The sequence below is a fragment of the Hoplias malabaricus genome, chromosome 3 (genome assembly GCF_029633855.1).
Source record: "Hoplias malabaricus isolate fHopMal1 chromosome 3, fHopMal1.hap1, whole genome shotgun sequence".
In the NCBI taxonomy this organism is placed as follows: domain Eukaryota; kingdom Metazoa; phylum Chordata; class Actinopteri; order Characiformes; family Erythrinidae; genus Hoplias; species Hoplias malabaricus.
In genome coordinates this window covers 12,488,220-12,500,769 of record NC_089802.1, presented here as the reverse complement: position 1 = coordinate 12,500,769, position 12,550 = coordinate 12,488,220, and the positions used below count along the sequence as shown (strand labels likewise).

At 42.9% G+C, this 12,550-nt stretch overlaps 1 protein-coding gene across 3 annotated transcripts in view; it reads left to right on the top strand.

The window, feature by feature from the left end:
• rbfox3a (RNA binding fox-1 homolog 3a) overlaps nucleotides 1–12,550 on the top strand; it is a 510,141-nt gene that overhangs the window by 172,457 nt on the left and 325,134 nt on the right. The gene's annotated exons all lie outside the window — the stretch shown is intronic.

The window sequence follows — 12,550 nt, the reverse complement described above, 5'->3', positions numbered from 1 at the left end:
ATTTCTTTCAAAATGGCTGGAGAAGTCTAAGATTCTATTACAGAGCAAAGCTTCCAGGCATTTGCGTTCACACACATGGCAATTTATTGGAGAATGTCACATATCTTAATATTTTCATAAATTAGTTATACCTTGAAATTAGAAATCCTGCCCCATGACAAAATGCCTTTATCTCTTGGAAGGCAATTGTGGAGAGCACATTTTAGCCTGGGCCTTCAGGTGATAAACACCTGGTGGTGTATTAATTGTGATTAAGCGTAATTCTGCAACTTGGGCTGCTTTCTTCTTTATAGCGATTATCTCTGAGAAGATCAGATAAGTTTGAAACATAAGGAAATACTCAGAATAATCAAAGCAAGGCTAACGTTAAACGAATATATGAGGGGAAATGCAAAGGATGTGTGTAACTTGAAAATGAAGGGGGTTCATTTTATTAATAGAAAATCTTGAACATTGTTATGTTAAAGGCTAAGCACCAGCGATATGAAAGTGTCAAACAAATAAAAACAGTGGAATTTGAGTTCTTAACTTGTGTTTATTGATAGTCAGAAAACATGTTATTTCTTACTAATTCAAGGAATAAGGTTTAAAAGACCACTGGTCGGGGGGGCCCCAACGGTGTTCGGAAACTCTAATAGGCGTCTTGCCTGTGACGTAGATGGTGGACAACAACTCTAGAAACTGCACTTAATTTAATGCAAAATGACGAAAAGGTGTGTTGTTTTTGGCTGCAATCATTCAATGTACAGTGGGACATCTGTGAACAAATGGCCCAAAGATCCCAAAATATCCAGAAAATGGACAAATTTTGTCAACTTTAAACGGGCACTTTGGAAAGGACCATCCGCTCACTCCGTTATCTGTAGCTCATTTCACTGGCGCTTTTCCAACAATATGGGCATGTAAGGACACCAACGAAAGGTGTTCAAGAGCCTCTGTAACATGGAGGTAAACAGGGTAAGTACACTTACTTCGCCTGTTTTAGTTGGTGTAAGTTAACGTTAGCTTGACTTGCTAAACTCGGTGGCTCAGATTATACTCGGCTACGTAGCTGCATTACGGAGGTTTATAGTGTCGGATGAATTCGAGTTCGACTTCGATCACATTTACAAGAATAAAGGTACCTCTAAATTTTAGTTTAGCTTATTGCTAGGCTATTGTCATGAATAATGTTGGTTATTTAGCTAGCTAGATACTGTCATTACAGTCAGTCATAACGGTGTTTTACCGCGGCGTTGTTCAGCTGTTGTCCACCAGTGACGTCACTGTGGCGTTCAAGAATTTCCGTAGCGAGCTCGGGTTTTTCCGCCAATTTAATACAATTGTCAGTTTTAAAGCAAATTAAGCTGCTATTTTCATTTTAATTCATACTTATATATGTCAGTAACGAAAATAATGTGAAATATTCATGGAGGTCCATTAAGTGGTGCTTAGTCTTTAAGAAACCTTTTTTGTTTTTTGTTTTTTAAAGGAACTTGTGGTCATTTGTTGCTCCTTAATACATCCATCCATCCATCCATCCATTATCCACCGCTTATCCGGGTCCGGGTCGCGGGGGAAGCAGTCGGAGCAAAGAAACCCAGACCTCCCTCTCCCCAGCCACCGACGCCAGCTCCTCCGGGGGTATACCGAGGCGTTCCCAGGCCAGTCGAGACATATAGTCTCTCCAGCGTGTTCTTGGTCTGCCCCGGGGCCTCCTCCCCGTTGGACATGCCCGGAACACCTCTCCAGGAAGGCGTCCAGGAGGCATCCGAACCAGATGCCCGAACCATCTCAACTGGCTCCTCTCGACGTGGAGGAGCAGCGGCTCCACTCCGAGTCTCTCCCGGATGTCCGAGCTCCTAACCCTGTCTCTAAGGAAGAGTCCAGACATCCTGCGGAGAAAACTCATTTCAGCCGCTTGTACCCGCGATCTCGTTCTTTCGGTCACTACCCAAAGCTCGTGACCATAGGTGAGGGTTGGGACGTAGATTGACCGGTAAATCGAGAGCTTTGCTTTTCTGCTCAGCTCTTTCTTCACCACAACGGACCGGTACAAAGCCCGCATTACTGCTGACGCTGCACCGATCCGCCTGTCAATCTCACGCTCCATCTTTCCCTCACTCGTGAACAAGACCCCGAGGTATTTAAACTCCTCCACTTGAGGCAAGATCTCACTTCCAACCTGGAGAGAGCACTCCACCCTTTTCCGACTGAGTACCATGGACTCGGACTTGGAGGTACTGATCCTCATCCCTACCGCTTCACACTCGGCTGCAAACTGGTCCAGCAAGAGCTGGAGTTCCCGGCTCGATGAAGCCAACAAGACCACATCATCTGCAAAAAGCAGACATGGGATCCTGAGACCACCAAACCGGACACCCTCCGCCACTTGGCTACGCCGAGAAATTCTGTCCATAAAAATTGTGAACAGAACCGGTGACAACGGGCAGCCCTGACGGAGTCCAACTCCGACTGGAAACCAGTCGGACTTACTGCCAGCCATACGAACCAGACTCCTGCTCTGTTTGTACAGGGACTGGATAGCTTGTAACAAAGAGCCCAGTACCCCATACTCCCTGAGCACCCCCCACAGAATACCCCGAGGGACACGGTCGAATGCCTTCTCCAGATCCACAAAACACATGTAGACTGGTTGAGCAAACTCCCATGCACCCTCCAGGATCCTAGCGAGGGTAAAGAGCTGGTCCTGTGTTCCACGACCGGGGCGGAATCCGCATTGTTCCTCCTGGATCCGAGGTTCAACTATCAGTCGGACTCTCTTCTCCAGTACCCCCGCATAGACCTTACCGGGGAGGCTGAGGAGTGTGATCCCCCTATAGTTGGAACACACCCTCCGATCCCCCTTTTTAAAAAGGGGAACCACCACCCCAGTCTGCCAGTCCAGAGGCACTGCCCCCGATGTCCACGCGATGTTGCAAAGACGTGTCAACCAGGACAGCCCCACAACATCCAGAGCCTTGAGGAACCCGGGGTGAACCTCATCCACCCCCGGGGCCCTACCGCCAAGGAGTTTCAAGGAAGCAGAGCTCCTTAATACAGTTGTTTGCATTTATTTATTTATTTTTGTTACTTGTAGTAATTATAATAATAAAACTGTATCATTTAGTGTTTCATGAACCATTTGCCAAATCCATTCATCCTTTTACATGGTCATCTGATTCTGATTCCGGTTCACTGAAAGCTGACCAATAAGAAGCCAACTTCAGCTTTGGAATTATGTAGTTTGAAAAAAAAAAAAAGGTTTTTGAAATGGTATTTAATGTCGGTCTTCCCTGGCATTCTGTAGTTTTATGAATGACTCCAGCATTTGACCAAGAGTGCCAAAGATTTAGCATATGAGGATAAACAGAAGTTAATGTTTTTCTAACTGCTAGTTGTCATTCTTTCCCTGTGTAGTGGTGTGTACTCTCTAGCCTGGCAATGTCAGTGGAGGAAAAGCTCTTCCTTGCAGCTGATTGCTCAGCATTTGGCAGCATGTTTGCCTACCCTGGCTGTTAAGAAATGCTCCATTCTCTAGAGGAGGCAACAGAGGTCAGGTGCTCTGACGCCCTGAGCCCTGACCTGGCCACACACTCAGTGAGGAGCATGACTGGATCCGCAATTCTCCTCGGACTCTGAGTCACAATGCTGCTGAGGAGAATTGGATGAGAGGTGTTGCACTGGTTAATCTGTACAGACAAAACACTGTTACCTGAGGCAATCCTCCGCTAAAAGATCCCCAAGGCTCAGCGATAGCGTGGCAGAGGTTTAATCGTGAGAAACACCAGTAGCTACTCTGGTCATGTATTTTGCCTTGAGCCTTTTCTGAGCCCCGCCGGCCCTCCAGAGTCAAACTAAATGCGTCCTAATGTTCTGTATGTGGATGACGGGCTCCAGCTTAGCCACGGATCTTCGGACATGTTCTCGTTTTTAAGGGAATGACAGACTGTTGTTCTTAAATTGAGAGAGCTGCCTGTTGTGATTCAGTGCTGCTTTGTTCTGGTTCTTCTTTATGACACGTTCGCATCCCCTCTGCGTGGACTTCAACGTGGTCTGAAAGGCTGAAGTGCTTTCATCATTTGGATGTTTTTTTCTTTTTTTCTTAAATGCACACTACATATGAATTGTGCAGCTGTTAAGACCACACTGAGCAAAATCCCAACAAACAAGCACTGTCACATTCACCAACAGCTTTCTCCAGCATTCTCCACACCCCAAGACCATCACATTTCTGTTCTGATAAGGCGCAAGGTTATTTTTGACATTTTGTCACAGTTTTACTGAGTTTAATGTAGTTTTGATACAGAGACTAAATCAAATGCTGTGTGATCTTCCACAGCTAAATAATTTAGGGTCTTGAGATTTTTAAATTTAATGTTGTACACGTCAATACCCAGCCTCCTGTTTGGGAGAAATCAGTGGCCTCTTTTTTCCTCTCTCTCTCTCTTCAGGGTCTTGTTCTTACATTCTGTCTCATTGTGGTTTTTCTGCTCATTTGGTGTGTGACTACTTGTTCTTGTTCCTTTATTTATTAGGCCTGATGGCTTACCTTTGAGTGAGATCGATGCTGTCAGTCACTATAAATGAGAATCACCTGACCAATTAGAAATGATTAAGTTAGCCTTAGCCAATCAGCATGCTCAGATCCCTAGTGTTTGTGTGAAGTTCATCTGGTTCCATGCAGCCTGTGTGAATAGCTAAGGCAATCTAAGGTAGACATTCATGAATGATGGGCCTTGTGGCAAAGTATAAATGTAATGTGTGATATTTCTGAGGTTTTCAAATTAATATGAAAACGAATGGCATTTTGTTTTTGAAATGAAGGGTGAAAAGTCAACCAAATGCCTTTAATTACATTTTATTAGACTCACATACAATTAGCTACTTGCTGCTATGCAGTTTTCACTGTCACTTAGTTGTGAACATTTATGAGTGGTCTTATATTTTATATAACAGCGAGATACGTGTTTGCCTTGACATCTAAATCTTCCCATGAGTTACCCATGGAAAAAGACATACTTAATATCATAGGGTTTCCCTATAATTGACAATAGGATAATATTTTTTATTCTGATTTGACAATTAGCGTCCTTAATGTACAACTGCAGCTCATGTATTTAATTGGTTGTTTAGCATATACCTTCTCCAATAATCTCTGTAACTGTCTCCCAAATTAATGCTGATGACTGTAGAAATGTCATGTTTGTGCTTCAGCAAAGTGTCCCCGGGTGAACCGCAGTAAATTACACCATCAAGAAGGATTCTTCACAGAAAATCACCAGTCTAGGACTAAGCCTGATCTGTGACTGGAAAACTGGCCTTTAATGCTCGCTAAATTGTTGAGTGCCCATCAACTTTTTTTTTTCTTCCCTGAACAGGCTCTCATTCCCCATTTACAAAGAAAAATACAGTGTCCTACTTCAAAACGTAATGGTATCCAGAGTTGGTTTCTCGTCCTATGACTGCAGTGTGTTCTTGTGGACCACGGTGAGGGAAGGAGCTGACACTTGTGGCAGCTGAGCGCTACCCTTCTCCCCCCACCCCAACACTCACACTCTTTGTAGCTATTTTGTGTGTGTGTGTGTGTGTGTCTCATTAAATGTGGATGGTGAACTAGCTGCAGATTGCCTGGAGATTGCTACTCTCTCTGTGTAGCGGTGAAGCCCCTGTCTGTAGATGAGGTACGATTGACATTTCTCTCTGGCCCTCCGCAGGGTGTCTGTAAGGATCTTGAACCCATTCAGACTGGCTCCGAAATCAAATCACTGCCACTGCCACTGCCACCACTCACTGGCCCCATCAATTATTTAGCACCAGCTCGAGTGATCCAAAAGGTTGAGGGAATTTGATTTTTGCAGGCACCTCTGGCTGGTCAGACCTTTGACATTAGCTTGTGCAAAGCCACTATAAGCAGTAGCGGTGTGCCAGTGACTTTCCTGTCATCTCCTGTCCTTTGCTGTCCATCAAAAAAAAAAAGCGCCTTCATCGGCAATCAGTAAAGCATTGATGATTTTAGGCTCACTCCTTCATCACATACCATGCTTTTAAAGCAGAAGGAATGCTGGATCGTTCGTCTCTGTAGGGCACGCTACATTTCTTGTGCGAAAGATGAATTTTCCAGCAGAAGGAATCTCCCCGATTCCTCTGGTTCACAGTGGTTTGGAAGTAGCTTGGGGTTATCCTCGCTAATTAAAGTTTGATTTGATCAAAGCGCACTCTTTTTCAGCTTGAATTTTAATTAGATGACGGGGCCACTGGTCCCCGGTCCATTGCAAGGACATCTACAGACTTTCAAACACAATCTGAAAGTCTTTTAAATTCAATTTAGGGGATTTATTGGACAACAGCGGCTTTTGGACAGCACAGGGATAACCATCTCGTCTGCTGGCTTCCCATCTCGCGTTGCCGTTGGGACAAAGGGACGGCAGCCACACGAGACGAGCTGCTGCGGCGGCCCCGCTCCGGGCAATGTCACCACGGCAACTCCCGCTCCCCTCGGCCCATTACCGCAGACAATTGAACCTGCTATCAGTGCCCCAGCAGAGAGGATGTGTTAAACACAGCCAGCCGCACTCAACAGCTTATTTGTCGCTCAACTATCTATCACCGGCACAGAAGCCCGACAGCATATGCAGAGCGCCATTTCATAATGATAAAAATCACATCTCTTTGCTGACTCGCAGGAAAGATACCAAAAAAAAAAAAAAAACGAAGAATAATAATAAGCCCCCCACCCCACACTCCTCCTTTCCCTGAGACAGGAGCGAATTCCATGCAGCAGAATCAATTTGCGGCTGGGGGCCCGTTTGTGCGAGTATTGCTTTTGTGTGATATGATCTTTGCCGTACATTTCCGGAGGTCAGAGCAGACACAGAAACAAGGTCAAGCAAGACTTGATCGACAGTTTCTGCGTCTGTGGCAGAGAAACAATTACCCCCTTGGGAATGGCAGGGATATTAAACCACTTAGCTTTAAACACGTGAAAGACCTCTCAGATTAGATTTAAAGGGTATATACCCTACATTTACCCCCCCGTACACAAAGTCCACTTATGATTTTTGTGTGATTTGGGGACACACCACTTGTACAGCGTTTTTACATGACCTTCTTTGTCTCCTAAAACCACACAATGTGAATGTTAATTTAAAAAATTGAATTACGCAAATGCCCTACGATTGGCCCATGTTTTTAAGAATCCGGTCTTTTTCTGGACACACCAGATTTGATGAAGCACGGCGAACAAATACAGCAACATATCCCTCTAGCACACTGGCACATGAGGCAGAGCTTATGTAATTAAAATCACAATGCTCCTGCACTGCGCCTAACCAAAATAAAACATGAACAGTAACCAGCATAACCTGTCTGAGCTATAAACCGATGGCGAGGTTAAGCCCTGGTAAATATCTTCATATTTAAAGGGCAAAGCTAAACTGCTTAAGTCTGATAAGATGACCGTAAGTAAGTGTGACACAAAAGCGGTGTACTCGCTACGGGCAGTCTTCGATGATTTGTCTCCATTGATTTACTACTTGACCAGTGTTTACATACTGGGCTTATTCTTTAAATAAAAAACAAAAAAAGGTCAAGGAAATCGTTTTCATGATATGAGCCTTTAAAAGCTTGTTCGGTGCTGATCTGCTGCACACACTGATAAAAGACTTCCTCCCGTCTCTGCGGTTCCAGGTATTTATACAAGCCTCTGTGTGAGAGATGTGAGGGTCAATGAGAGGCCAGGCCATCTCACTGCTGTTTTTGAAGCTGGGGTTTGCTTGATATAGTGCGCATGTGGTTTGTCTTTACGGTAGCGAGTGTACAGCGCCGGCTTTATCATCATGGCAGTATAAAGAATGGAGCACGGACACGCCTTTCGACATGATTCCTGAGCAGAAAAAACATGAGCCTCAGCTTTGGTTCAGCGGTGCATCTTCAGTGTCTTTGGAGCTTCTGGTTCCCTTTTTTCCTTGCGTGCCTGTGAACTCCAGTGGCTCAGAGGCTCATTTTGAAGCGCCTGTCCGCTGCGCCCTAGCGCCGCTCTGTTTATGAATCATGTCAGATCTTTGCTCCGAAAGCTTTGATCAAAGAGATGCGGTGCCACGCACCATGTGAACTCTGCCCATCCGCTGATCACTAATCCGGCCCCCAGCCTGGCTGCCCACACCAGACTCAGCCTGCAACTGCAGCCAAAAAGCTAACATTATTATGTTTAATATATGCATCAACCGTTTGCAAATATTGGTTTGTGTCCATTTTTTTTCCCCCTAAGCAGAAGGTCAATGCATAACCCAGCCCATTTCATATTGCCCCTAATTAAACCAGAGACTATGGGTCTCAAGCCCTTGGTTTGACATTAGAAGGAGACAACGGAGCAAGCCACAACTTAACAAGCTGCCCTCGGGTCTGGACAGGACACAGGTCAGCAGGATAACAGCAGATACATGAAATTATAATCTTCTTTCATTTAGTTAAGTGTCAGTGAAGTGCCAACATTTCTAATGAAGACAAGATTCCATGAGGAAATACATGTTTAATAACTACTTAACAATTAAAGGGTGACACCACATAGGTAACAGTTCACGTGGAAGTCAATTTTTGCTTTTTTTTTTTATTATTTCTTTCATTTTGCAGTTTTCTGGCAACTTTTCCCAAAAAAACATATAAAAATGAAACACGAGTTCAGTGCTTTTCTATTATATTTTATGCAAGAATGCCTCCTTTAATAGATTATAGAGAAGAGGAGGATAGATAGTAACCTCCATTTTTTCTCTCACTTTTATTTTAATGGATTTTATTAGCTTAACATCTCTTCAGGTCCATTGAAAAAAAAAAAAATGTTCAGGTCCTGAAGGAGGCTGGTACCGCCCTAAATTAGCCTTCTCTTTGCACGGATGGCATGGCATTAGCTGCAGACAGAAGTGCTCTGCATGGACTGCTGAAGAAAGGAAGGTGAAGAATGGCAGACTAGGAGATTTGAATATCTCAGCATTAAAATGCACAAAGCTGGAGCGTGTCTGCAGGGGAGGCTTTGAAATTTCCTCCACCTCGACTCTTTTAACTCAACCCTCACGCTCTGCCTCAGGACCCTCAGGGCTCCCTGCTACGAAAGGGGCTGCCACGTGCTTCTCCAGACGCCACGCACACTCACTCCCTCTCTCTCACACACAGACACACACCAAACACACACATGCACAATCACTTCCACACATATTTCCAAACTTATGAGCACAACAGGCCAAAAATTAAATGTGAAATTGCTTTTTTTCTTTTCTATTCTGCTTCTTTTTTGTTCATCTTGTGATGTTGTTCACTTGAAACACAGCCCAGTGTAACATTGTTGCTCCTTGTTATGGTTTGTAATGAAAGGTCTGCAACACAAGTTAGTTTAGACGTGAAGGTCATTGCTTTGCCCCCTTCCTGTTTGCTTGGTAAAGGTGGTGGTGCATATTGTCACGCTCATAACAATAAGAAAAGACAAAGTTATTGTGTGTTTATAATTTATTCTTAACCATTTCTGTGTGTAGATTTGTAATGAAATATTCACTGAAATCAGCGGGTGACTTCAACTACTAAATATGGTCTGAACTGCAGATATAACTGTAACTACAATATATTTGTTTAAAAGGCCCGTGTCATGTTACATAGTGCAGTTTCTGCAGCACTGAGCAAGGAGTAGCAATGACAGAGGCTCTGTTCTAATTATTACAGGTCAATGAATCATCGCAATGATTTTGAAGCTGTAAATGTAAGGTACACAGTACTACTCAGTGCTCTTTTAATGCTAATTTTCATGTGCTAGTTATCAGCTTTTAAGCTGACTGACAGATAGCCAAGTACTTTTAGTCACTGCTGACTCTGATGTTGAAAGCAAACTGAAATCTATCCTATTCATTTCTGTATATAAATGGGAGACTGATATTCATTACTGGATGTTTGGCTCATCAGGTTTAGCCAGGCTATTATCCACATGGTGATCCAATCACCTTTGAATCCGTTGTGTAATTAAGAACGTTGTGTATTGGGTTAAAGATCCATGCTTAAAAATATCACTTTAGTCAGGAAGGCTTTGGTTATTTGAGGACTTCACACTAAGGTGGAACAAGTTTGTGGAAAGTGCTTATCTTATCCTCTGCATGTCCCCTCTGTCAGGCTCTTGGACAGTATCAAATAGATCTAGTAAATACTCCAGAGCGGAAGAATGTAATAGTCTGACCCTTGGCTGGCAGAAAAAAAAAAGAAAAGAGAAAGTCCAGATGGGCCAATTTGTAAAGATCACAGTGTCCAGCCACATGAGAGAATAACAATATCTCCATTATATAAGATGAGTCACTCATTCACTGCTTATAGCTCCACATAGAAAGGATGAAATAAGTCATTTCTTTTGACCTTGACTGTAAAACATAACAGCCATTCTTGCTGTCAGTGCTGACTGTTGAAAATATTACAAGTTCTAGATGGACGGTTAACTTCTGACCCAATGTCCATAAACAGAGCTTTCGATTACTTATATTTGTTCATGAAAGATGATGAACAAGGTTCCAGGGGCCAAGATATTAGTCATTAAATAACCAAGATACACCAAGTGTACAACTCACAAATACCCAGAGCATTTTGAACTATTCTGAACTTGAATTTCTGTTTGTTTGTGAAATGCGGTGTTGTATGTTAATATATGTCTGTAAATATTCAACTGGGAAAGGTGTTGGAGATGATTTGTAAAAAATCCCCCCTGGGTTTAATTTCTTGTCATGGATATTTGCAGCGTTATTGTACTTAAAGTATCAACTCATCATTACATTTATATGCACATCAGTAGTTCACTGTATAAAAGGCTTATTCAGGATATTTCCTGTTTGTATTAGTATTAGGATAGTTATTCAAAAACCTAATCCATCACAAATTACTTCTCTGAATTAAAATTGGACATATGTCCTCACTAAATATCCCCTTTTACTTTTACTGTGGGGTATGACCCCTCCGTTTTGACTTTTCCCTCCTGTAGTATATTTAGAAACAAATATCTAATCAAATGATTAATGTAATCTGTAGCTTTCTGCTGCAGGGCCGTCGAGACAGATTCATTTACAGCTATATACCATATGACACCTGGTTTTGACTGGATGGATTTTCTAACAACATTCTATTTTCTTTTTTGTGGTGTGCCATCCTGCCAATTATTTTTATTTGTCTTATTCTCCAGGTTGCATGTCATCTGATGTTTAAAGATTTTTTTAGCTGGAGTTTGGTCTGTATCAGATGTTGTGTTTATATTTTATTCGGATCAGAATCCTGCTGTTATGTGGAGTTATTGCAGGTTGCAACATTTTGGTGTTACACTTTAGAGAGTTTTAGGCAGAAATGAGGTTTGTGTCTTGCCCAAACGAAATGTAAAGACATAGATGAGTAGCTCCATATCAGTCTTTGATGTGAGAAAGTCATCTCAGTTCATTCGTATCTGAAGATTTTGGCAACAATTCCCTTTGATAGAATATACCTGGGCATTTCTCAGTCAGGCGGTGGGAGGGCTTTTTGATGTTTGTGATGTTCTGAAAAGTTTCGTTGTTGCTTTGAGCATTGGAGAGAAATGTGTTGTTGGCAGGTTTAGAGCGAAGTTTTAGCTCAGTGAATGTAGACGATGTACTGAATGTTCCTACACTGGGATCTGGACATCATCAGTGTTGCATGTCAGATTTTCTGAGACATTGCTTAATTGGGACAGCAGTTTCTAGAGGAAACTCTTAAACATATATTAACACAATTCTGTGCGAAATTGCAAGCTGTTTTTCAGGAGATAAATTTGAGATTAGATAAGATATACACATGCATGTATTTGAATTTTTCATATACTGGCCACACCGGTTTAAAAAGTGATGTCTGAACCAGACATTGAAGTAGAAAATGATGACCCAGAAGAATTTTGTTGTTGTCAGGAGGTACTTTGGGTTTAAAAGGTCAGATGTGGACCAAACAAACACTTACTGCAAATGCTTTTGAGCTAAAGTATCAATAGTATTACTGCTGGGAGTTGCACATTGTTGCTATTTATGATTTTTGTTATTATTTATTTATCTAAATATTGATATTTGGGGGTGGTACGGTGGTGCAGCAGGTAGTGTCACAGTCACACAGCTCCAGGGGCCTGGAGGTTGTGGGTTTGAGTCCCGCTCTGGGTGACTGTAAAGAGTTTGGTGTGTTCTCCCTGTGTCCGTGTGGGTTTCCTCCGGGTGCTCCGGTTTCCTCCCACAGTCCAAAAACACACGTTGGTAGGTGGATTGGCGACTCAAAAGTGTCCGTAGGTGTGAGTGAGTGTGTGTGTCGCCCTGTGAAGGACTGGCGCCCCCTCCAGGGTGTATTCTCTGCAGAAATTCTTCTCGCGATCAATGCAGTTAACACGTCATGCATGGAAAAAAAATGTCAAATACCATGAAACCGATATAATATCGAAAAATACTGTGATACAGATTTTTGGTCGTATCGCCCAGCACTACTGAACAGCAAAAATGATGGGAAGATATAGAGATAATGAGATAAATAACAAAAATGCAAGACCAGCTACAGACCCCCGAAAACT